General features: G+C 41.9%; 1 protein-coding gene and 1 pseudogene across 1 annotated transcript in view; one reads left to right on the top strand and one right to left on the bottom strand.

The window, feature by feature from the left end:
- Positions 1-23,636, bottom strand: part of BMP6 (bone morphogenetic protein 6) — a 162,945-nt gene that overhangs the window by 110,363 nt on the left and 28,946 nt on the right. The gene's annotated exons all lie outside the window — the stretch shown is intronic.
- LOC109395497 (EP300-interacting inhibitor of differentiation 1-like) lies at positions 2,474-3,056 on the top strand (annotated as a pseudogene).

Genomic DNA, 23,636 nt, shown 5'->3' with positions numbered 1-23,636 from the left:
TGCCCAAGAATAAATCAGGCTACCAACACTATTACAGGGGCAACCATGGGGGCCAGTAATATGAGTACATTACAGATATACACATTTAAAGCCAGAAAGAACTGCAGAACAGTCCATTCAACACTTATCATTCTACAAATAAGGAAACTAGACCAAGAGTTGTTAAACAACTCAACCGAAGTTCAAGATTTCAGAGCTAGGATTTAAACCCAGACCTTCTGGTTTCAAGTCCAGTATGTTTCCTGTGACACCACTCTGCTGGGGCCTCGCTCAAGCCTTAGACTTGTCACTGAAGCTTTTAACACAAATGTTTTGAAATTGTTTTCAGAAATTCTTGGAAACATCTGCTTACATTCTTTCAAGTTGTCAGAGGATCCGGAACAGAACAACAGCAGAATCCATGTGCAATTCACCCGACCACACGCACAAGGTTACTGATTCTTCATGTCCTGTTGCAATTACTCATCTCTATCAGGACATCAGATCCAATATTGCTAAATGATAACATCAGCACCAACCTCATCCCTGTCTGCATATACAATTATTTCAAAGATACATTGTTACTAAATATAGTTTCACTCATGGGATCTGGGGGAGGCGAGGTAGCAGGAACATAAACCAAGGACACATCCCTGCTCCTCCTAGTATATGCTCATCAGGCAGCACATACATCCACTAAGCAAGACACCAGCCCACGGTTCCTTAAGTGAATTTTATTTCTTGCCCTAGTACTTCAGAAATGCTTTTCTTTTGGTGGGAAAAGATGGAAAGAAAGATATATGAGGTGTGATCGAAAAATATGGTGAATGTTTACATTAAAAAGAAAATTAATTACAGTGAAAGACACAATGCCATTAACCCCCCTTGCTTTGAGCATGCCTATCCCATGGTTCTTGCCACTTTCTGAAGCAGTTCTAGAAGTTCTCTTTCATGAGTGTCTTTATCCTCCATCATGACAACACTCCCTGTCACACATTGTTTCTGGTATGGCAATTTCTGTCAAATAAAATATTATGGTGTGTCCTTATCCATCTTATTCACTGAATCTGGCACCGTGCAACTTCTGGCTCTTCCCCAAAGTCAAAATAACCATGAAAAGCAAACATTTTGAATCAATTCAGGACATTAAGGCAGCCACGACAGCATAACTAAAGACACTCACAAAAGAGGACTTCCAGAACTGCTTCAGAAAGTGGCAAGAATGATAAGATAAGTGTGTTCAAAAAGAGGATGAGTATTTTGAAGGGGATTAATGGCAAGATGTCTTTTACTGTAATAAATTTTTTTATTTAAACATTCACCGTATTTTTTTATCATACTGCATGTGTTTCAGGTTTTGCAGTTGCAAACGTGTATGTTGTTATAAATTATTTCCTCCAATTCATTCAAATCATTTAACAGACATAACTTCACTGCTTTTCTACAAGTCTAAACTTATTTCAAAGTAAAAAGTTTAAAAAAATAATATTTTTTAAGAAAAGGATGGAAGAAGGCAGGAAGAAAGAAGGGGAGAAAAGGAGGAGGGAAAATGGAAATAGTCCCATGACCACAAGGCCTGGCTTGCTTTGCCATCTGCGCAGGGCGAGTACTTGGGTGCCACCATGCAGTGACTCACCCAGGTAGTCAGGGTACAGTTGCAGATAACAAAAACCAACTGAGCCACTTGAAGCAGAAAGGACCTTAATTCAGGAAATTTGGTGTAAGAGCTGGAGGCACAGACTCTGAGCTGGACCTCCAAAACTGAGGCCTAGAACACTCCAGAACTGGCCTGCCAGAAGTGCTGTCAGTGGTCAGTCCGAAAGCCACTGCCCCATGCTGGCCCCAGGACCACTCACCATGTCAGCCACCATCAGAGAAATGGAAGTCGCTGCGGGACTGGCTGGCCCTGGAGGCACACTGGGCCTGAGAACCAGCACCAACCAGAAAACAGGGCCCTCAGGCACCTGCCTCCCACCCTCTCAATTGGTTCCACTTCAGTCCTCCATGGTATAGCTGACTGGGGGAATGTACGTCACATCTTGAACTCATACTGGCTGGCACTGGGTCTGGGAAATGGTACGTTTAGCATCCCAGCTTCTGCGGTACAGCAAGGCACGCCAGGAGGGTGCAGCAGATGCCGGCCCGGCCCACAAACTGTACATCCTACATCAACCTGCCAGCCATAGGAAGCTCTCCTTCTACAGAGCAAATACCTCAGCAGGCGGGGAGCTGGAGGTTCCTCCTCACTCTGAACCATCCTCCCTCTGATCAGCAGGGCAAGGCAAGTCAAAACCCCAATGAGGGAACGCCTCACACCTTTTAGAGTGAGTATTATTTTTTTAAAGACAAGAAATAACAAGTATTGGCAAAGATGTGCACTGCTGGTGGGATTGCAAATTGGTGCAGCTGCTATGGAAACCACTATGGGGATTCCTCAAAATTAAAAACAGAACTACCAGTAAAACACCTTGCAAGAGGTTGAGCCTCTTGTACAATGTCAGAAATGAATGAGCTGTCCGAGCCGTATGAAGAGCAACAACCTTCAGATGGAGGTGGTGCCTGGCGAGCGTTACCTTCCGCAGATGGAGGTAGGCAGGGAGCTGGGAGCCATCCCCACACCCCTGCCTCCAACCGGCCCACCGCAGCTCCAGGAGGAAGGCCCAATGGAGGAGGAGGTGGCCCAGCCAATAGTGGAGCCAGAGGGGTTAGCGAGGCCTTGCTAATCAGCCCAGCCCTGGGGAGCAGCCAGGCCAGCTCGCAGGCCCTGATTTCCAGAGCAAGCATGAGGGCAAGGGTGAAGAATTTGATGACTGGAAGGACAACTACGACTGTCCTATCCGGAAGAGGAGCAACTGAGTGGTGCAGGCCCCAGGGTAATCACAACCCTTGCAGACGCCAACAAGATGTTTCTGAGAACATCCAGAGCAAGAGAAGCAACCCTGGATGTGCTTTTCAGATGCATTACAAAGAAGACCCCATTTGATCAGTTGGCTTTAATCAAAGAGCTTTTTTCACTTATGGTTGTCAGCCATCTGACCAAAGAACTCTGCTGTGATGAGATTATTGATAGAAGGTAGTTAAATACAGTTAAAAGAGGAGGAAGCTACTTGAGGAGAAACCCAACATTCCACTGTCTCTTGGGATTATTCCAAATAGTTCTGTGCCAATGAAAAGCTTGGTGTTCAAAAAAAAATTTTTTTTTGTTTTTTTTTGTTTGTTTGTTTTTCAGAATAGAATAGGACAGTGACTGTACAGTTGTGAAAAAGAAAAAAGAAAAAGGATTTTAGGACTGTACAAACCTGTTTTCAAGAATGTCCTGAAACACATATGGTTTTTACTTTGTTATTGATCTGGATTATTTTCTTTGCACTGAGGGGAATTACTTTCCTATTTCACTGTGCAGGATGGTTATGCAAGAATAAATCATGACCAAGACAAACTGCCAGTACAAAAGCCCACCGATACTAATTACATGAGAAAAAGTAACATATCCAGCTTAGGAAATGAGATGTTTTTTAGTTATTTGGACTAAACGCCTGTTAAGAAAACTGAAGATTCCACTTTGTGATCTATCAAAGGCTAAATTTTTAATGTCCGATAAATTGAGTATTCTTAGTATCCCAGAAGCATAAGCAAACCGCCCAAAAATATGTCATGTGTGCTGTATCTTAAAATATTTCCAAGAACACCTGAAATTTTGTTTGTACATGCATCTTGATCATTTATAAAGCTACTGTGATCTGTAATTTAAGACAATTTATTGTCTTGACCATTTTTAAAAGTCAAAAATGAAAGAGTCCTAGCTAAATTTTCAAATTTAGACATTAAAATACATGTGAAAGTACAAAGAAAAACTTTCTAACACCCTTATAGACTAGAGAAATTCTCTGTTTTACTCATTCTCTGGTTTTCATTTAACTTTATAGGCAAGACAGGTTGAACTTCATAACGTAAGAAACTGTTTAGTAAAAATTGTCAAGCAAAAGGAAAGCCCTACATCTAAAAAAGACTTTATGAACATTTATGCCATCAACCTTTAAAGGTTTTATACCTGTCCAGAAATCCACCTGAAGTTTCTGAAGTTTCCCTCTGTCTCCTCCTCTAATTAAGCTTGTTATTGGTTATGCACCAACATTTGAAATATTAAAGTTTCTTGTTCTGTGTAAAAACAAACAAAAAAAGAACTACCATATGACTCAGTAATTCTACTTCTGGGTATATAGTTGAAGGAAACAAAAACATTTTTTTTTTTAAAGATTTTTATTGGGGTATTGAGGAAGGGAACAGTGTTGGGGGAATCAGGGAAGGGGCACATTGTGTTTTTCCAGGACCCATCAGCTCCAAGTCAAGTTGTCGTCCTTCAATCTTAGTGGTGGAGGGCGCAAGTTCAGCTCCACGTCCAGCCGCCGCTTTCAATCTAGTTGTGGGGGAGGGAGGCACAGTCCCCCATCCCATGCAGGAGTCGAATTGGCAACCTTGTTGTTAAGAGCACACACTCTTACCAGCTGAGCCATCCAGCTGCCCACTGGCAGCTCAGCGGCAGCTCAGCTCGAGCACAGCTCACAGGCCCATGTGGGAATCGGCCCATGCGCTCTAACCACTCGGCCAGCCCTGAAAACACTATCTTGAAAAGATATCTGTATCCCATGTTCACTGCAGCATTATTTACAATAGCCTAGATATGGAAACAACCTAAGTATCCATCAATGGACAAATGACTATAGAAAATGTGATTTTATATATTGGGTTGTTGGGAAAGTCGTGAAGCATTTTTGCAAAGAAAACCATAGAAAAAATACACCATGACTTTTCCGACAACCCAATACATACACATACACACACAAAATGAGACAAGACTTTATCCTAAAGTGCCTGGTGGGCCAGGTTCATGGTAAGCACTCAAATCGTCCTTCATTTTTTGATGGGGTTTTGTTTGCTGCCTATTGCTTTTCCCCACCTTTCTTGCCCCCATGTGCTTGGGGATGACCAGTGCACACCTGACATCAACTGCCCACCTCTCTGGACTTCCTCTGACTGTCTGCTGACAACATCCTGGTCTGCAGCTCTGTCCTGATGCCGCTTTTGAGCCTGGTGGCTTTCAACCACATTGAGTCATAACCAGATGTAATAAAATACTATAGTCTGCAAAAGATTCACATTTTTTATAAATGAGATTAATTCAGGGCTGTCCCTAATCTCACTCACCTCCATGCATTTTGATGTGCTCTCTTGGGTAGAAAGGAAGGAGTCAGAATGGAAGCTAGCGAGCTGAGAATTCTCTCTGCCGCAGACCTCAAGGAGCCACCCAAATCCTGGGGTGCCCTGTGCACCATGTGTATCTCTTCATTAAAATACAATTTCTTCAGGGAGCCTTATTCTAGCCTGTAAGACTCTTTGGCAAAATCCAGGTTCCACCACTAATTGTCATCCACTCCTCAAACTTGGCCCACAACGAGCCTTCCCTGAGCCAGCAAGGCTGGAATGACGTAGGCCCCTCTGGAAATAACAGAGGTGATGGTCAAAGACATTCAGGGCTGCTGGCCCTTCCATCTGCTCCCAAGAAATCACTGCAAACTGGTTAATATGCCATTACCCAAAAATTCCAAGTAGGCTCAAGAAAGGGTCTCTCCCAGGAGAAGGAGAAATGGAGGGAGAGAACCTATGCCATTAACTCTAGCCCAAATATGAAGACCAAAAGTAGGAAAGCAAACACATGGAAACTCCAAATGATCTACTCAGCAGCCTCAGAAAACATCACCTGCACATAGATTAATGAAACTGGAAGACTCAGCTTAAAATTACCTAATATTTAAATTTTTAAGTCCTATGCTTAACTCTGCCCATTGTTCACGTCCCTTTATCCCTATTCCTTTAAAAACTTTGGCTTTAGGATGATGCTCTTTTGAAAGTCGACAAATGCACATACATATTAATGGAAATAGAATAAGGGTACACATTCTAAATTCATTTGAATAATTTACATATTCATTAGGAGCTTATGTTTATGCATAGTGTGGGCCTGTGGCTTACCTATCCTTTCCCCGTTCCTGCTCTTGTCTATAGGATACTCTCCACAGTGACCTCAGCTTTCTGTTACTCCCTAAAGTAACCACATTTTGCCCAACCACATTCACTAGGAAAATGCATTGTGATGAATGAACACAATTAATAGCAGATGTTCTCTGTTCTCCCATTCCTTCCCTAATTCCCTTTGGATTATGGGAACACATCTGGCTTTGCCAAAAATGCCACAAACAACAATAAAACTAGGTCTATCAGGCTGCATACATGTGTGTGAAAGGAGCTGAAGGGCAGAGGGAGGTTGCCCTGGGTTTTCTGTGCACCACCTGAGAACATGTGTAAGTGGAAACTACAGAAGCAGTACTGGACATCAGGTGCGCAGCATTCTATGAAAATAGTGAATCTTGGCTCTTCTAAGTATCTTTCTTCTGTCATTTTCCTGATTGTGAACAGCATATAAGGGCTATAGTGAGGAACCCCCTCCAGGAATCTGAAAACAAGAGAAAATTGTCCTTGGAAAATGAAATTTTCGAATCAGCCCATAATGAATCCAATTAAGCGACCATAAAGAGAAAGACTGACTCCCAAGCTTGCAAGGCATGAAAGTAATCAGAACAAATGTTCTATAAAATATTTAAAGAAAAAAATGTAAGAATATGCAGCTAATCAGAGGTAAGCATGGGGAGAGGTGCTGTCACTAGACCTTAGAAAAGAAAGGTCCACAAATTAAGACAGATAGGTTGTACCCAAGTGCTGTTCAGAGGTAAGGGAGCCTTAACCTCAGGGAGTCGGAGCAGAATCCTGATTTTGCAAGTCTAATTCACTGCATGCTAGTTCTGGTTTTGCCTAACTAGGTCCTGGTTATAATTTGGCTCTGTGGCATTAGCCCTCCAGGAGAGAACATACTGGCAGAGGAGGACGCAAGTACTTGGTCCCATTGGCAGTTTCCATGCTCACTGTAAATCAATGAACTGTCAACACGCTCAGAATTGGGCTTGTTACAGTCCTAGCCTACAGAGCAAGAATGTTTTGCTCTTTGATATATTTGTCTAGTCCCCTAAGTACTTACAATCACATCATAAATCAATAAATTCATTACTGACAGAACGGGTTGTGGGCCTTTACAACTATGGGACAGGATCTAAATTTACCAAGAAAAAGAATCCCCAGCAGATGTGATTCTGCACATGAAAGAGTGAGGAAAATGACACACGGGAACATACCTTTGCAATGAATAGTGACAATAAAATGGAGGGTGTCTCCATTAACTGGAGGCCTCTCTGTGGGCTTAGGACCTGGATGAGTATGGTTCTGCAAGGTGAGAGCGGAAGTGTTCTGTAAAGTAGAGGAAGAAGAATGTGGAGTTCCCAGGGGTAATTCTGAAAGGGGAGGTTGGGAGGTAACTAATGGCACTGCCAGAGATGCAGACCAAGGGACTTTTAATAAAAGGAATGACTGATGTGCAGTTCCCGGTTTCCGCTGTGCAGCCTGCTAAGCCATCACTCTCTGTGACACCTCTCAGCCACCCATCCAAAGTCTTCAGTAAAACCTACCACTGAGAGGCAAGGTTGTATGACTATAAAAAGCATCAAATCAGACTCTGGAGCTAGGATGCCTGGGCTCCGTGTCTGGCTCCACCACTTACCGTATTTGCCGGCGTATAAGACGATTTTTTGGCCCTGAAAAATATGCCTCCAAGTGGGGGGTCGTCTTATACGCCAGGTACACTTCAGATAGACTGCCCATAGTGCTTGCCCTGTGCCATAGTGGCCTCCCGATGCCCGCCCACTTCATTCCACATACCGTTCAGGCATCAGCAGCGCTGCTGGGTGTATGCTCGGCTGTTATGCGATTTTGCAAGTGTGGTAAATTCGGGTTACCGTATATTTCTTTACATATGCATTGAAGATTTGCGATTTTGCGCTATCATGGTGCCTGTTAGAATGTTGAAGAGCTCGCACTTGCGCACTAGTGAGGTCCCAGGGAGATGCTGATGCAAGGGTGGACCAGACTGCTATAGTGACAGGGCGGGCAAACAGGGAGCAGGGACCAATCAAATCAGGCTTTGTATACAGCCAACAGCCAACCACAATACTGCACCATTGTACAGTACAGCATAGAAAATGTCGACCAGTCAAACCCCTATCATCCCTATCATGGCACCAGCCAAAAGAAAGAAGTATGATGCAAATTTTAAACTGAAAGTTATAAACTTTGCTAAGGAAAATAATAATTGTGCTGCTGCAAGACAATATGGAGTAACAGAAAAGATGGTTCGGGACTGGAAATCAAATGAGAAAGCATTAAAGAGTATGCCAAGGGGTAAGTGTGCATTAAGAAGAGGCACCCCACACTGGCCAGAACTCGAAAAACATGTAGCAGACATGGTGGCTCAACATCGCCAAAACGGTTATGTGGTGACACGAAATACAATACGCTTGTTTGCACTTCAGTGGGCCAAATCAAATCTGATATTGTTTTACCTTTTATTTGGTGTGTGGAAGGTGTGCGGAAGAGGGGGTAGTCTTATACGGCGAGTATATAACAAACTCTGTATTTTGAGTGGAAATGTTAGGGGGTCGTCTTATACACCCAGTCGTCTTATACGCCGGCAAATACAGTACTTATTGCATGATTCCAGCAAAAGTTATATAATCTCTCTGCCTCAGCTCCCTCATCTGGAAAGTGGGGTAATGACAGCAACTATAATACCTATCTATGTGTGTATGGCACTATCATGAGGGAGGGTTGATTTCACAGCTGGGTCAACTCAGTGCAGAACAAAACCTCTAGGCACAGAAGCAGACACTCAGAGGCTGTGGCCAACAGAACCACACAAACACCAAGGCAGCAGAATGCTTGCAGAGGACATAGAGTGGAGACTCAATGCAATCAGGTCGAGAGCTTCAGGAGCTGGATGAGCCCAGATGACATCTCGATTCTACTAATAGTAATGAACATTTATTGAACATCAGGTACTCATCCATTTTTTCTGCAGAGGTTTAACTTGGTTGACCAGTATGATGTTAAAAAGAATTATAAATCAATGAGACAGGAGGAGGGAAAGAACATCAGAGCAGAAGGAAGGCCTCAGTCTTATTCCTGTTATGCAAATACACAGAATCTACTCAGTTATACCCAGTCTTGATTTTCCAACAAGACAAGGAATCTACAATGATCTCAAAGAATTCCACTCAGTTCTCCAGAATGTTGAAGGTCAATGACTCTCAGTGCTAGTGTTGAACATTTAAAAAATACAGATGCCCAGGCCCCACCCCCAGAGAAGGGATCCCTTGACGAGTGAAACATGGTCATAAGAATTTTTAAAGCTCCCCAGTTGATTCTAATGTGTAGTCAAGGTTGAGACCCACTGCTATAATGAATTTTAATCTATTTCCACATAGGATGTCCCCCAAACTTTCCTAATAATAGAGACAACCGGGGATAACTGTTACCTGCATAGATTCTCCAGATCCCTTCCCTAGGATTTCCGAGTAGTAAATCTGGGACAGGGCTCAGAAGCCTGCATGCTTACAAGCACAAGGTGGTGTATATATTCAGGGAGGTTCAGAAAACAAAGTGCAATCATAGGAAAGGTTGTGGGTGATATCATAAAATCAACAGGGAAGAATAACGACTCTAAGTATACGTACTTATATCCATGAATCCAGAATCCTTCCCCGTGGGGTTTGGTTCCAATCACAATCTGTGTTCAGGATTTAGCCAACAGACAAAACGTGAAAAAAACTCCCCTCGCTTCAGACACTCGAACCTTACTCAGTGGGCCAGAGGATCAGAGACAGGAGAGCCAATTGTTACATGTCATTCCTGTCTTTCCTTAAGGGATCATTTTTTTCTTCACTATTATTTGAACCAATTTAACAATGATGTAAGCTATATACCCATCACTGAATAAGCACTTAGATATCAATTCACTTGAAAATATGTTTAATTGTCTAAAAACAGGATGTGGCTTATTTTTTTACTTTAAATGCTTTATACTATATTATTTAAAGTGTTCCTCATATTTTTTAAAATAAGGCAGAAGATTTTCACGTTCATTCTTTAAGTTCATAATATAAGTGACTATATACCCACTTATAAGTGAACAAGGATAGAAAAAAATGAAATACATAGCAATCTCATTTGACTGTGTCTGAAGATCTGAAAACAGTAGTCTATTAAAATAATTATATATAAAAAGGGTTTATTCCAGGATGCAAGAATGATTCAACATTACAAAATCTGTTTACATAAGTCACTACTTTGAAGGATACCCATTGTTGCTATCATTATATACTTTTCATAATAATAAAATTATTTTTAGGACCTCCCAGAGGTCCTAGATAATGAAAGATGAGAAAAAGACAGGAATATTGGAAGAAAAATATGAAGTTATTTTTATTTGCGGATGCTATGAGGGACTACCTCAGAAATCCAAGAAAATCAACCTCTTTACATTGTATTTCTCTTGTTTGACTTTTTTTAATTAAAATGTATTGGGGTGACAATGGTTAGTAAAATTACATAGGTTTCCAGTATACATTTCTATAATACACCATCTATATATCACATTGTGTTCACCACCAGAGTTAGTTCTCCTTCCATCATCATACATGTGACCCCATTTACCTTCTTCTACCACCCCCTTACCCTCTGATAACCACTGAACTGTTGTTGTCTGTGTCTATGTTTTTGTTTCTTTGTTTGTCTTGTTCCTTTGTTGCTTTCAGTTTTATATCCCACATATCAGTGACTTTTTAAAAACATAACTGTAATTATAAATTACAATTTACAAATTATAAGAATACTTTTCCAAATGTCTTTTTCCCTGACATTCCCAAACTCTCCGGCAACTACCTTAAATATTTTCCCATGCTTGATTTCTTTGTGATCCTACCAGATGAGTTTTTCAGGTTTTAAATTCAAAGACCAGAAAAATGCAGAAAAACAAAAACCCTGCAGAGGTCATGTTAATCAGGATGTGAAGATCACATACACCTGCGCTGAACTTGACCCCAGCTCAGCACAGTTGATGCATAAGCCTGTGGCTCTCAAACTCTTCCGCACACTGGAATCACCTGGGGTATCTTTAAGAGTCTGATGCCCAGTTCCCACCCCCATATACTGTGATTGAAATGGGACTGGGTACAACCTGGGCATCAGGTTTATACAAGCTCCCCAAGTGATTCGAATGCAGAACGAAGTTTGGGAGCTGCTTGCTTAAGTTCTCAGGTTGCTCGTCATTTGGGCAAGTCTGGGCTGCAAAGAGCTGGTCAGCAGAGTTTGCTTTGTCCTTTTCAACAGCTAGCTCAGTTCCCTTTACCTGCAACCAGTCTCTTTTCTAATTCAGAAATTACCTGTGACATTTGAATACCTTGTTTGCTTGGTTTTCTTTTTCCTATCTGCATCACTGTACCAACACATTATGTACTACGAAATCACTTTGATTTTGGGGGGAAAGTGCATACCCCTTTAGAACTGCTTTATCTAGTCAGTATAATAATGCTTCCATCATATTTAGTGACTTCCTACTGTGCCAGTGTTGTGGGGTAACAGCAATGAATAGGCCCCCTGGTGTTCACGGTTTACAATGTGGTAGAAAAAGAACACAAGTCATCATAACACATGGCTGTAATGAGGACAAGAAAGGCACAAATAACATGTTATAGGGGGCCAGTCGAGTGCTCAGTTGGTTAAGGGCACAAGCTCTGAGTAACAGGGTCGCCGGTTTGATTCCCACATGGGCCAGTGAGCTGCACCAGAGCTGAGCTGCAGCTGAGCTGCCAACAGGTAGCAGGATGGCTCAGCTGGTGAGACCATGTGCTCCTAACAACAAGGTTGCCGGTTTAACTCCCACATGGGATAGTGGGCTGTGCCTCCCTGCAACTAAGATTGAACACGGCACCTTGAGCTGAGCAGCTGCGAGCTGCTGATGGGCAGCCAGATGGCGACTGGACTTGGAGCTGAGTTAGCTGCACCCTCCACAACTAAGATTGAAGGACAACTTGACTGTTCCCCTCCCCCAACTCCCCAACAAAAAGAAAAAAATTTTTTTAAAGTTATGGGAATTCAAGGGAGAGAGAAATATTCCTTTACTCCACAAAAACGATGAGATAGGAAAAAGCAGCCAATCATAGAGGGTTGCTGAAATATGAAAGATAAAAAAACTCGTAGGCCCCTGAGCAGGATGGAGAGGCATGATAAGGTGATGTGGAGTGACTACTTCTCAGAGGAGCCACAACAATCAGCAAGAACAGGAGAACAAAAGGAATCGGTGAGCACATGTGGCAAGGAAGCGAGGTGAGGCCTCACAGGGGCTGGAGACGCAGCAGGTTCAGAAGCCGGTAGTCAATACCAGAAGACTTCCTGGAGAAGCAGATGTAAAAGGAGCCGAGGTTAGGATGTCTGGAAAAGCTCAGGGGACCCAGCTCTGACTAAGGCAGGTTACCAAAAGCAAGTAAAACAAGAAATTTTCACTTCTGGTTTCCAGTTTGGCATGTAAGGATCTTGGAAGTCAGCAGTCCATCCTAACAACAAGTAAAAAACAAAACAAGTTGAAAACCAACAACTCTTCTTAGATCCTTCAGAGAAGTAAGGTCACAGGGCAAGCTACCACCCCACAAATTGGAGGGGCATATGGGCAGATAAAGAAAATTGTAATTTGCCAAAGCAGAAACCTCTCTGGGAACCAGTACCAGGGAAGGAAAGTCTGAACTGTAAGTGACGAATTGCTGGAGGCTCAGTGTGCACAAGTCTGAGAATTAAAAACACCAGGGAGGCCCCATACTTTTGTGAGTTTTACCTTCAGGAACTTGACCAGGTTCTCACAGTGAAAAATTCCCTTGTGAATCGACAGGAGGAGGGGGAAAGTAGCCATTTTGAAATATACCAGAGCACTCTGTTCTTCTTAGCAAGGCCTGCACTCATGAGAAATTATTTCACTAGAGTCTAACTAACCTGGGGGAAAGGAAATACCCAACTCCAGCACCCTCTAGCCATCCGGTCCCAAATAAGTGGGGGAAAACAGAGAAGCACTGGTGAAGTTCATAGTCCAAGGGCACAGGCTCACTGAAGAATAAGACCTAATCACAGGATCTAGAACGCTCCCCTCCCTCACACCTCACCACCACATTACCAAGGGCTTATTTACTAAAGTTTCTTTCACCCAGTGCACCATGTCTGTCTCTCAACAAAAAAATTACAAGGCATGCTAAAAGACAAAAAACAAAAACAAGACACAGTTTGCAGAATCAGAGCAAGCATCAGAACCAGACTCAGATATGGCAGTCATGTTGGAATTATGAGATCAAGAAATTAAAATAACTACCATTGTCAGGTGCAAAAGTTTTGCCAGCTGGTACCTGAATAAGAATTATCTCTGGCTTGAATATACTACCAGTATTAAATTTTCACCTAAGATAACAAATAAAAACTACAGCTTTGTATCTGGGAGAAAAACAGCTAAGAACTGAGTCTCCTGAGCACTGCCCCCCAAGCTACTGAATCATGTCTTCAAGGCAGGACTCAGAACTCTACACTTTACGAAGGGACCATGACACCTTGTTGATCAGGCAGTTTGGAAACTGTTCTGTGCCAAAAAGAAACCAATCCAAAGGCATGCTTTATAACTCCCAAAATGGAAGTGAATGACTTACTTGCAAGTTCATTGTCTTCTATAATAAGCACGATAAGCATAAAACATCTTCAAAATATTATGCTATTTACACACCCTTTTGGTTTGTTCTTTACTGGGGCATTTCTAATTGCCTGAAGGTATTTAATTCTTTTTTGCTCTTGTTTGACTTTTTAAAAAAATAGTCTTCAAAGGGGGGCTATAAGCTCACCAGTAGGCTAGGGATGGTATCGAAAATACATGTCATCCTGTGGCTATCATCAATAAATCAACAAACAACAAGTGCTGGCGAGGTTGTGGAGAAAAGGGAACCCTGGTGCACTGTTGGTGGGACTGCAGATTGGTGCAGCCATTATGGAAATCAGTATGGAGGTATCTCAAAAAACTGAAAATGGAACTACCTTATGACCCAGCAATTCCACTCTTAGGTATCTATCCAGAGAAACCCAAGACACTAATTCGAAAAAATATATGCACCCCTATGTTTATTGCAGCGCTATTTACAATAGCCAAGACTTGGAAATAACCGAAATGACCATCGGTAGACGACTAGATTAAGAACTGTGATACATTTATACAATGGAGTATATTCAGCTATAAAGAAGAATGAAATCTTACCATTTGCAACGATATGGATGGACCTAGAGAGCATTATGCTAAGTGAAATAAGTCAGTCAGAGAAAGACAAATACCACATAATCTCACTTATATGCGGAATCTAAAGAAATGAATAAATGAGAAATGTAAACAGAAATAGTCTCAGAGACACAGAGGAAAAACTGATGGCTGCTAGATGGGAGAAGGGTGGGGATGAGAGAGAACGGGAAGGGACTAAACAACTTTAATTGGTAACTACAATATTGCCACAGGGATATGAAAGACAGTTTGGGGAATATAATTAATAATGTAAATATTTTGTCGGGTGTCAGATGAACATGTGTCTTGTTAGGGAGACCCCTTCATGGTTGGGGTAGACGTTTGATCATTGCACTGTACACCTGAAGCTGACGTTGAACAACATTGTATGTCAACTATAATTTAATATATATATAGTCATGGAATGTGGAGTATAGTGTGGGGAGTGGAGTCAATGGAATTGTAATAGATATGTATGATATCGGGGGGTGGGGAGTGGTGGATTGGGGGAAGGGGGTTGTCACTTTATGAGGGGTGAAAAGTATAACTATTGCATTGTTTTGTACACCTGAAACTAATTTAAAAAATTAAAAATAGAATTACCATATGACCCAGCAATCCCTTTCTTTGGTATCTACCCAATAAACCTGAAAACATTTATCCATAAAAAAAAAGAAAAAGAAAAAAGAAAATACGTGTCATCCTGCAAAGTCTCCTGCACAGAGGACATGCCTTCAAAATATATACTGATTTTATTTAATTGTGTACATTATTCCAAAGACAGCAAGCTTACATTTAGGCACCAGGAAGTAGTCTACCATCCCATACCTTCTAATTAATAGATTCTAATAATCCATTTTATTTAGCTCATCATTAGAGGTAAATTGGAAATCCACTCCGAAAATCTGCAGATGAGATACAATCCTCAAAACTGCACAGGATCTTCCTTCCTCCTGCTAAAAGACCAACTGGAAGCACACACTAAACGCAGAAAGAATCTCCCACTTAAAAATTGTTAAGTTGTGGGCAAGACATCAAACTTCCTGTGGAGGGCAGACTATCTCCCCCCCAATGGTGCCCACGTCCTACTCCCTGGAACCAGGGAATATGTTACCTTATATGGCCAAAGGGATTTTGCAGATGTAATTAAGTTAAAGATTTTGAGATGGGGGGATATCCTGACTTATCCAGCTGGGCTCAATGTAACCACAAGGGCTCTTATAAGAGAGGCTGGAGAGGCAGAGAGGGAGATGTGATGAAGATGGGTGAGAGGTAGAGAGAAATTGAAAGGTGCTGCACTGCTGGGTGTGAACATGGAGAAAGGGGCCATGAGCCAAGGAAGGCAGGCAGCTTCTAAAAGCTGGAAAAGGCCAGGAAATGTCTTTTCCCCTGGAATCTCCTGAAGAAATGCAACCTGGCTAACACCCTGAAGTTAACCCCGTGAGACCTGTGTCAGACCTCTGATCTACAGAACTGTAAGAAAATAAGCTTATGCTGTTGTAAGCCACCAATCTTGGTGGAAATTTATTACAGCAGCAACAGGAAACACATTTGGCATCTACCAGCGTGCACGGAAAGGGTGTCAGGTCAGGGAGTCAATGGGAGAACACGTATCTGGGTCCCTACCTTGGGAGGTACTGGTGCAGACAAGGTGAGAAAGGTACTTTGGTTACCGTGTGCTTTGATGTACTTCCTTGTTAAGGTTAGGTGGACTCATAGGACAGAGTTAACCTAGATGAACCAAGCAAGGATTGACCAATCAAACTGTTTGTTTTCTGGGAGGGGAAGGAGATTCTTTTTCTCTGAACCTCTAATGGTGAGAGTTGACACAATTTTCTCCTGTCCTGCCTACAATCCTGAGAAGCAGGTAAAACAATGAGTATGATTGAATGAATTGGGCTTTCCCCTCTCTGGGAAACCAGGTTGGCCTTTTTGAAAAACAAACCCACAACTCCAGACATCCAACTAACTTAACGAAGTAGGAGGCAGATGTATAAACCAATCACCGGGAAAGTCAAGGTTCTCAAGTCTCAAGACATGTCCATTCCAGGAACATTTTATATGCCACCCTTTGTTGGAAGAACACAGTTTTATTATAATGAAACGAAATGAGCTACATTCCACTGTGTAAAACAGAGCGTTGTGTGAGAGTGTCTCTATCTAACCAAACCTTCATTATGAAGATGGAGCACCAGGTGAAAGAGCCTCTCCCAGTCCTCGGAGCTCACAGCGTTTCCCTGTTGAGTGGTCCAGCTGGCCACTGCAGTGTGCACTCAGTGTGGGTCTCCGCAAAACCAGTCACGAAACACCAAGTGATCAGTCTTAACAATTCTAGGGAACTGTTAAGGAATAAGACTAGATGTGCATTCTGGAGGGGACTCAAATTATTTAAGTCAAACATTCTAATCATTCAGTCTTGTTGATGCTAGCCATTCAAACTGGTGTGAGGTGATATCTCATTGTAGTCACCCCAATAAACTTTAATTAAAAAAAAAAAAGTTCTATCTCTGATCTCTCTTGAAAACCAAGAGCCGAGGACAGTGACTCATTGAAAATGATATTGCAGATAGGGAGAGGAGAGGAAGACGGTTGGAAGGAGACAAAATTCAAACTTATCACAAGTCTCCCACTACTGAGAGAAGACTTGGTCTTAAAATCAACTAATTTGCTGCACACAGTATTTAATAAATGTCTATTAAATCAACGAAGGCATGACTAGAACCCCTCAAGCTGTCAATTGCCAAGGTGACAAGATCTCCATGCACAAAATAAATCCCTTGTTGGTTTCACTCTCCTGGTCTCCCCTGGGCCTCCCTACTACTGTGGATACTGCAGTTCCAGCAATGAGAATGTGGGGGCAACCAGACCCAGAGTTCACCAGGAAGCAGAAATCTAACCTCCACATAATATCTTAGAACAGACAACTGACTTGCAAAGGGCTGTCCCATCGTAACAGCAGGTTCCCTATACACTGCATGTATACTATAAATCTACTTTTTGCGGTAAAGAGGAAAGAAACAGGACTGTGGTCCAAGACTTATTGTTAGTGGGAAGAGCTATAAATCCAGGCTGCTGGGCCCATGAATTTCTAATGCCTTTGTCTCAAAGTTGTAGATTATTTTAAAACAAGAATAAGTGAAGAGAGATAAAAGTTCCCTTCCCTCACTTGCAGAAAAGAGCACAGCTAAGGGCTTGTATATTAAACAGAGGTTTAATTTGAAGAAAGCAGATGAAATTTCAGACTCCTTTCCCCCCAAAGCCTTCCCACACCAGTCATTCTAAATACTTCAACTGCCTCCTCTGAAAACACAGAATTGCCTCCCCTCACACCCAGCTTGTCCTGGAATACACAGCAGATTCCGGGTCCCAGCCCTGCCGAGGGCAGCCTGCTCCTCCAAAGCCCTGTCACATAACTTCTCTCCCCTGCTGTGGTCTCTCTGGCAGGGCACCACTGGTTTGTTTGGTTTTTTTTTTCACCATTTCTGAGGACAGATCCTTCACTCAACAGCTGTGTTTGTTTACAGGACTAGAAATGAACGCAGGATACACACGCTTGATCCAGCAGAGTTTTTCTTTTGGCATCTCCCCCTCCAGACTACACAGTATATTCAACCTTGTCGTCCAATTATAATTTGCCATTGGTGGGAGCCAAAAGGGTGGGTAGAGAGAGTCGCCAAGCAGAGGAACCTTGTATTATCGGCTCCACGTTCTATAGACAGGCAGACATAGACTTTTCCTTTAAGCAGGGCCAAGAGGCCGCACCTGCATGTCCACTGAACCTGCCATTTCCTTACAACAGAGGTACGGGGTCCCCTCTTTTCAGACACAAGAGGATAGATGGCCCAGTAAGTAGCCCTACATCAGAGGTTCTGCCCAAGCGCAATAGAGCCAACTTGGCTGTCAAAAACCACAAACCACACTCTCATATCTGGCAAATTGTCCCCTGTAGCAAATAGCTTTTTGGATGAAACCCACTAGCCTCTTTTTTTAAGTAGTGTTTTAAAGGGGTGAGGGTAAAGTCTGGGACATAAAAGAAAATGCAGATGTTTTCTTGAAACTTTTTCTGTTCAGGAAAATACTTTTTGTTTTTGGTGTTTTTTTATTCCCATAAGAATGTTCCCTCAACTTTTTAAAATAAAATCATCTAGAAGAGGATCATTATTTTCTGTAAAACTACAGAACTTAACATTGTTCTTTTTTTGAAATGAATACTTAACAGCCCTCTTTTTCCAAAGAAAAGGGGTGTCCTGTGCTTTCATTTCTTTGAGATCTCTTTTATATTATTCCTCCCCTGGGGTTGGCTGCAGAGAGTGGAGGCTGAAAATACTGGCAAACATTTTCCAAGTTCAAAATTCTCTTCTGAGATGAGATAAATGCTTTGTACTTCAAAATACAGGTTTCTAAAGGCTAACCTATTTTACCCAAGACTTGTGGTATCCACAGGAGTATCTGCAAAGCAGAGTGTGGGATGCAAACACACACAGGAGGTTAGAGGTCAGGTGGAAACCACGGCCACATTTTATGGGCTGTGGCTACACCTCACAGTTGTTAAAAGGCCTCTCTTCTAGACTCCCAAGATACCATAACTGCAAAACAGACTTCAGCTGGTGGCACATTTGTGTCGCCAGACAGCTTAAACACAAAGCCAACGATCAGGATTCCCTCTGCCATCTTACTACTTAGTCCCTAAAGGAGAAATGTGAGACTATGAGTGTACAGTCAATGTTTTGATAGGTCCATTGAAAAAAACACGTACTGTGCACACACACTCAGACATGCACTCCAAGTTGTATCCTTCTATTAAGTCAGAATATGTTTTGTTATAGATGCTATAATGTTTATAGCTAGAAAGAATATTTAGCAAACCATGGATTAAGATTAAGTTTACATTTCTATAGTATTTATTGACTGTTCTACTCAATTAGCACGTAGAACACACGTAGGTCGTACCTTTTTGTTACATATTTATCTTATCTCCCCTGATACATTGTGAACTCCAAAAGGGTAAGAACTACTGCATAAGGGTTTGAGTCCCCCACACAGTGCCTTAGCAAGAGTAGGTGCCCAGTTACACTGAGAAGGATAAAATTAAAGCAATCTTTAAAGTCTGAATGAAATGTCAACCCAGGAAGTCACTGGCCAGGCCTGGACATGTCCTTTGATAAATAGCACATAACATTTCATTAACACATGGCTACTCACGTCTTAATGAAAACACAACCGCTTTCCTATAACAAATCAAAGGTGAGTGAGACACGTCGTTGTCTTTAAGGAGGTTACAAACATAGAGGGGCAGTAGAGTTAACAAATAACAAGTGAGCCATCAGGAAGTGCAAATAAAATGCTATGAAGACTTCAAGGAAAGGGAGTTGAGTCTACTTAGAAGAGGCTGGTGAAGACATTAATGAAGGAGCTACAGTTTGAGATGGGCCTTGATGGTTGACTAAGAGAGCCGCATCCGTGGGCACCCAAGACAGAGCTGAGAGAGAGGAAACAGGGGTGCTCCTGGCTCACCACTTCAGTGGCTGGGGCTGACTCTCATGCCCTGGTCCTGCCCATGCTTCCACCCCTGCTGCCTCCACAAAACGGCAACCATGGCTAGGCCTGGTTACCCCTCAGCTGTACTGGAATTTTCTATGCTACTAACTGATCACACTGAGTCTATTACCAAATATCAGATGTCCTTCTCAATCTTACAAAAAGAGAAATGGACTTGGAATTCTATGTTAAAATAATATACTGTGCTCCTTCTGTCTACTGCCCAATTATATTATGTTGGAACGCTCTACTGGAAAACTTACTATAATGACCAGCCAAGTGCTGAAGGGCATAATGTTTTGATTGTCAAACAGGTTGTACATGATGCAAATATATGACTTAAGAAGTGATTTCACAAACATTTTGGTAACAGTAATCTGACTCATAAGCTCCAACGTAGTCTCATAAAACAGCTGTGTGTATAAGTAATCCAAAGATGGTCCTTCAGAAATGTTACAGAGAAAAGCATAAAATGAGAGGAGAAATTCTGAACCTTGAAGAGAATACCATTTTGCACTGTAACTTTAATGTTCACTATAAGGCAAGGGCCAAATCGAATGCAAACAAAATGTACCATTTGCGTTCAGATCTGCTGGCATTGCTGATCTAGGGAGAAAAAAATATGTATAGGCTTATATTATTTTACAAAATTAACTGGAGACTTTCCACCCGCTCATTTCAGCACTAGGCACAGAAAATTCACTTGGGAGGCCCTGTAAGATAATGCTGATTTCACAGAGAACTTTTTGATCCATTCAAGACGTTTACTTTGATTTTTACATTTTATTCACTGGGCCTCTGTTTTTACACGTTAAAACACTATGGTCTAGGAGAGTTAAGTGACTTGCCCAAAGCCACCCAGTGGCCAAGTCAGGGTGGGAAGATGGTGCTCTTCACTAGACTCTGATTCACTGCCTTTAATCCACACGCAAACTGACAAAGATACTCAGGAAAAGGGCCACATAAATTATAATCCTGCATTTTCTGTTTCTACTTCACTCGTCTCAATTTATCACACCAGCTCAAAAAATTCTGGAATTTTGGTTTCTTAAAAATAAGAATGAAATCAGCAGGTATTTAAAATTTACTTCTTTGTTCTTTTACTTCACTCAAACTTGTGAGATCTGGTTTGATCCCATATAACAAGTCCTGTGTTTAAAATTCAAAGCCAGTTCAAGGCAAGAGTTTAGTGTTAGAAAGGCCTGAAAGAGCATGTATGTTACTGACAAGGCAACTGAGATCTAGAAAGGTTAAGTGACTCCAAAGTCACCATCTAGTTAGTGGCAGAACCAAGACTAGAAACAAAGTGTTTTGGATTTCAGCATGCTCAGTGGTGGCTGAGGGCCTCAGAAAAAAAACGAGTTCTAACTGCATATTGCTTGCATTTTTTTCACCCATGCTCTGACACGTCTCCTCTACCTCGAGCTGCCCAAGGAAACATCTGGCAAAACTCACATCTGATGGAATTATTCTGTGGCGATATATGACCTTCCTAGGGGCGCTGTTAAGTGTCCTGGTAAGACTGACAATATTGAGAACACTTACATGGTCATGAAGGACTTAAAGTACGTGTAACTTTAAGGAACAGCTCCTGAGTCCCAAAATCAGCAGTAAGAATGATATTCTGAAAAAAGGAAGACTTCCTTGTACCATTTAACCATTCAGAAGATAATTCACTGTCTAGCATGTGCCAGGTTCTGCTTGAAGATACACAGGAATAAGACAAGCCCTGCTCTTAGAGCTCTGGTCTAGGGGAAGCACGATAAGTAAACAGACCACTCATTGGTCTGACATGAGCTACTTCTCCACCATCGCCACATGGCCTTTCCTCAAACCACAGGTGCACCTGTGTACAAGGTGAGCAAGCAGAGAAGAGAACATTGGCTCCACGTTCTGTTGTGCACATGAGCATGCAGAACGTAGGTGGAGACAGGGTGAGGGTGTTTGTGGTTAGGTCAAAGAAAAGACTAGACACCAACATTGCTGGGCCCAGCCTGACCCAAAGGCTGCATTTTTCTAATATGTCAGGTTTGGCAACTGGCTTCCTGGGACCAATCCCTCTAAAGCATCCTAATGCTTCACCTGTTCCCTACTACCACCACAGCTATGCAAAATAAGTCAAAATTGACACACAACAATCACAAGTCACTGTAGAGCTTTTGTTCATCTTGTTTTAAATAAGCTTGGTTGCAAACCACAGTTGTAGGTATGGCCATCTTCCAAAACACAAACCTAGTAAGACCCTGCAAGGACCTAGTATAAACCCAGATGAATGTCTTAGTCTTTAAAAAATGTCTGGTGGTGAATATTTAGCCCAAATTCACTAGGTCTACTGATGATTCTGCCAGTAATTTCTCGCCTTGAGTGACAATCTTTGTTGCTTTGTTCAGCTCCCTGTCTGCAGAGTAGGCATATCACTTATCTAAGTATGGTGGCTATTCAACCTGCATTCACAATCTCTTTATGAATTCAGAAGGATTCTGGCACCTCCACAGATTATCATCTTTCCAAAAAGAAGCTGAGCTAGAACTCTGTAAGGCAATATGTGAATTGTTTGTGGAAAATGGTATATATTTGGTTTGTGTTTTCCCTACGCATGAGTGTTCTTCTCTGACCAGAAAGAATAATTTGCCACGATTCTGTTTCTCATCTGCAGAACTTTGATCTAGAAAAGGAGCCACTTCTAAGGAAAATGTGTCACAAAGGGAACTTATGAAGATAATTTGAGACAGGACTCTGAAATACATGAACTTTCAGAGAGTGGCCATTTTAGCAGGATGGCCATTTTAGCAGGGTACAGAGTAGTAACCAGCAGTTATGACTGAGGACTACGGAAAGAATGAAGAGAAATGCTAATTGGGATTTCCTCTCGGTTCTGCAGTGCAGTGAGCTCTCAAAGGGAGAGAGTGCAACAATATCTTTGAAGATGAAGCTCTAGGTACCCTGTAAACTCCAAAAGAACACCAATGGATTGCTGGGTGGGGTGGGAGACATAAGAGGAAAGGTCTGTGAATGAAGCAGGCAGCATCTCTGAAACTACTCTTATTTCAGCATAAAGAATTCCTTATCTTTTCTTGGAGGGAGAATGAAGTAAATAGAAACATCTCAGAGCTTCAAGGGATCAAAAGAAATTTGGAGATTCCCAGTTTGCCATATATATTGGGTTGGATAGTATCCCCCCAAAATTCATATTACTCCCAGACCTCAGAATGTGACTTTATTTGAAAATAGAGTCTTTGCTGATATAATTAGTTAAGATGAGGTCACACTGGAGTAGGGTGGACCCTTAATCCAATATGATTAATGTCCTTAGAAGAAGATGTAAAGAGAAACAAAAACAGACATAGAGAGGATGTTATGTGATGACAGAGGCAGAGACTGGAGTGATGCTTTTACAAGTCAAGGAATGTCAAGGACTGCCAGTAACACCAGAAGCTAAGAGAAGAGCATGGAACAGACTCTCTCCTAGAAACTTCAGAGTACAACCCTGCTGACACCTTGATCTCAGACTTTTAGCCTCCTGAACTGTGAGAGAATAAATTTCTGCTGTTTAAAGCCACCCAATTTGTGCTACTTTGTTATGGAAGCCCTAGGATGTCAATACACCATACTATGCATTTTGCAAATGAAATAATATAACTAGTATAGCCTTTAATTTTACTACATTATACCACACAGTGGGACTTGCCCTTCTGTCCATGAAGGATTAACTGCTACAGAATTACCCTCCCACCATAAAATAAATAGAAAACTGGACAAAGGTTATGAAACAAATAATGTAAGCCCTACAATTGCCCCAGATCACTGCTAAGAGAAGAACATAGAA

This window comes from Hipposideros armiger, unplaced genomic scaffold, assembly GCF_001890085.2.
Source record: "Hipposideros armiger isolate ML-2016 unplaced genomic scaffold, ASM189008v1 scaffold_474, whole genome shotgun sequence".
Classification (NCBI taxonomy): Eukaryota; Metazoa; Chordata; class Mammalia; order Chiroptera; family Hipposideridae; genus Hipposideros; species Hipposideros armiger.
This window is presented reverse-complemented; position numbering and strand designations above follow the sequence as displayed.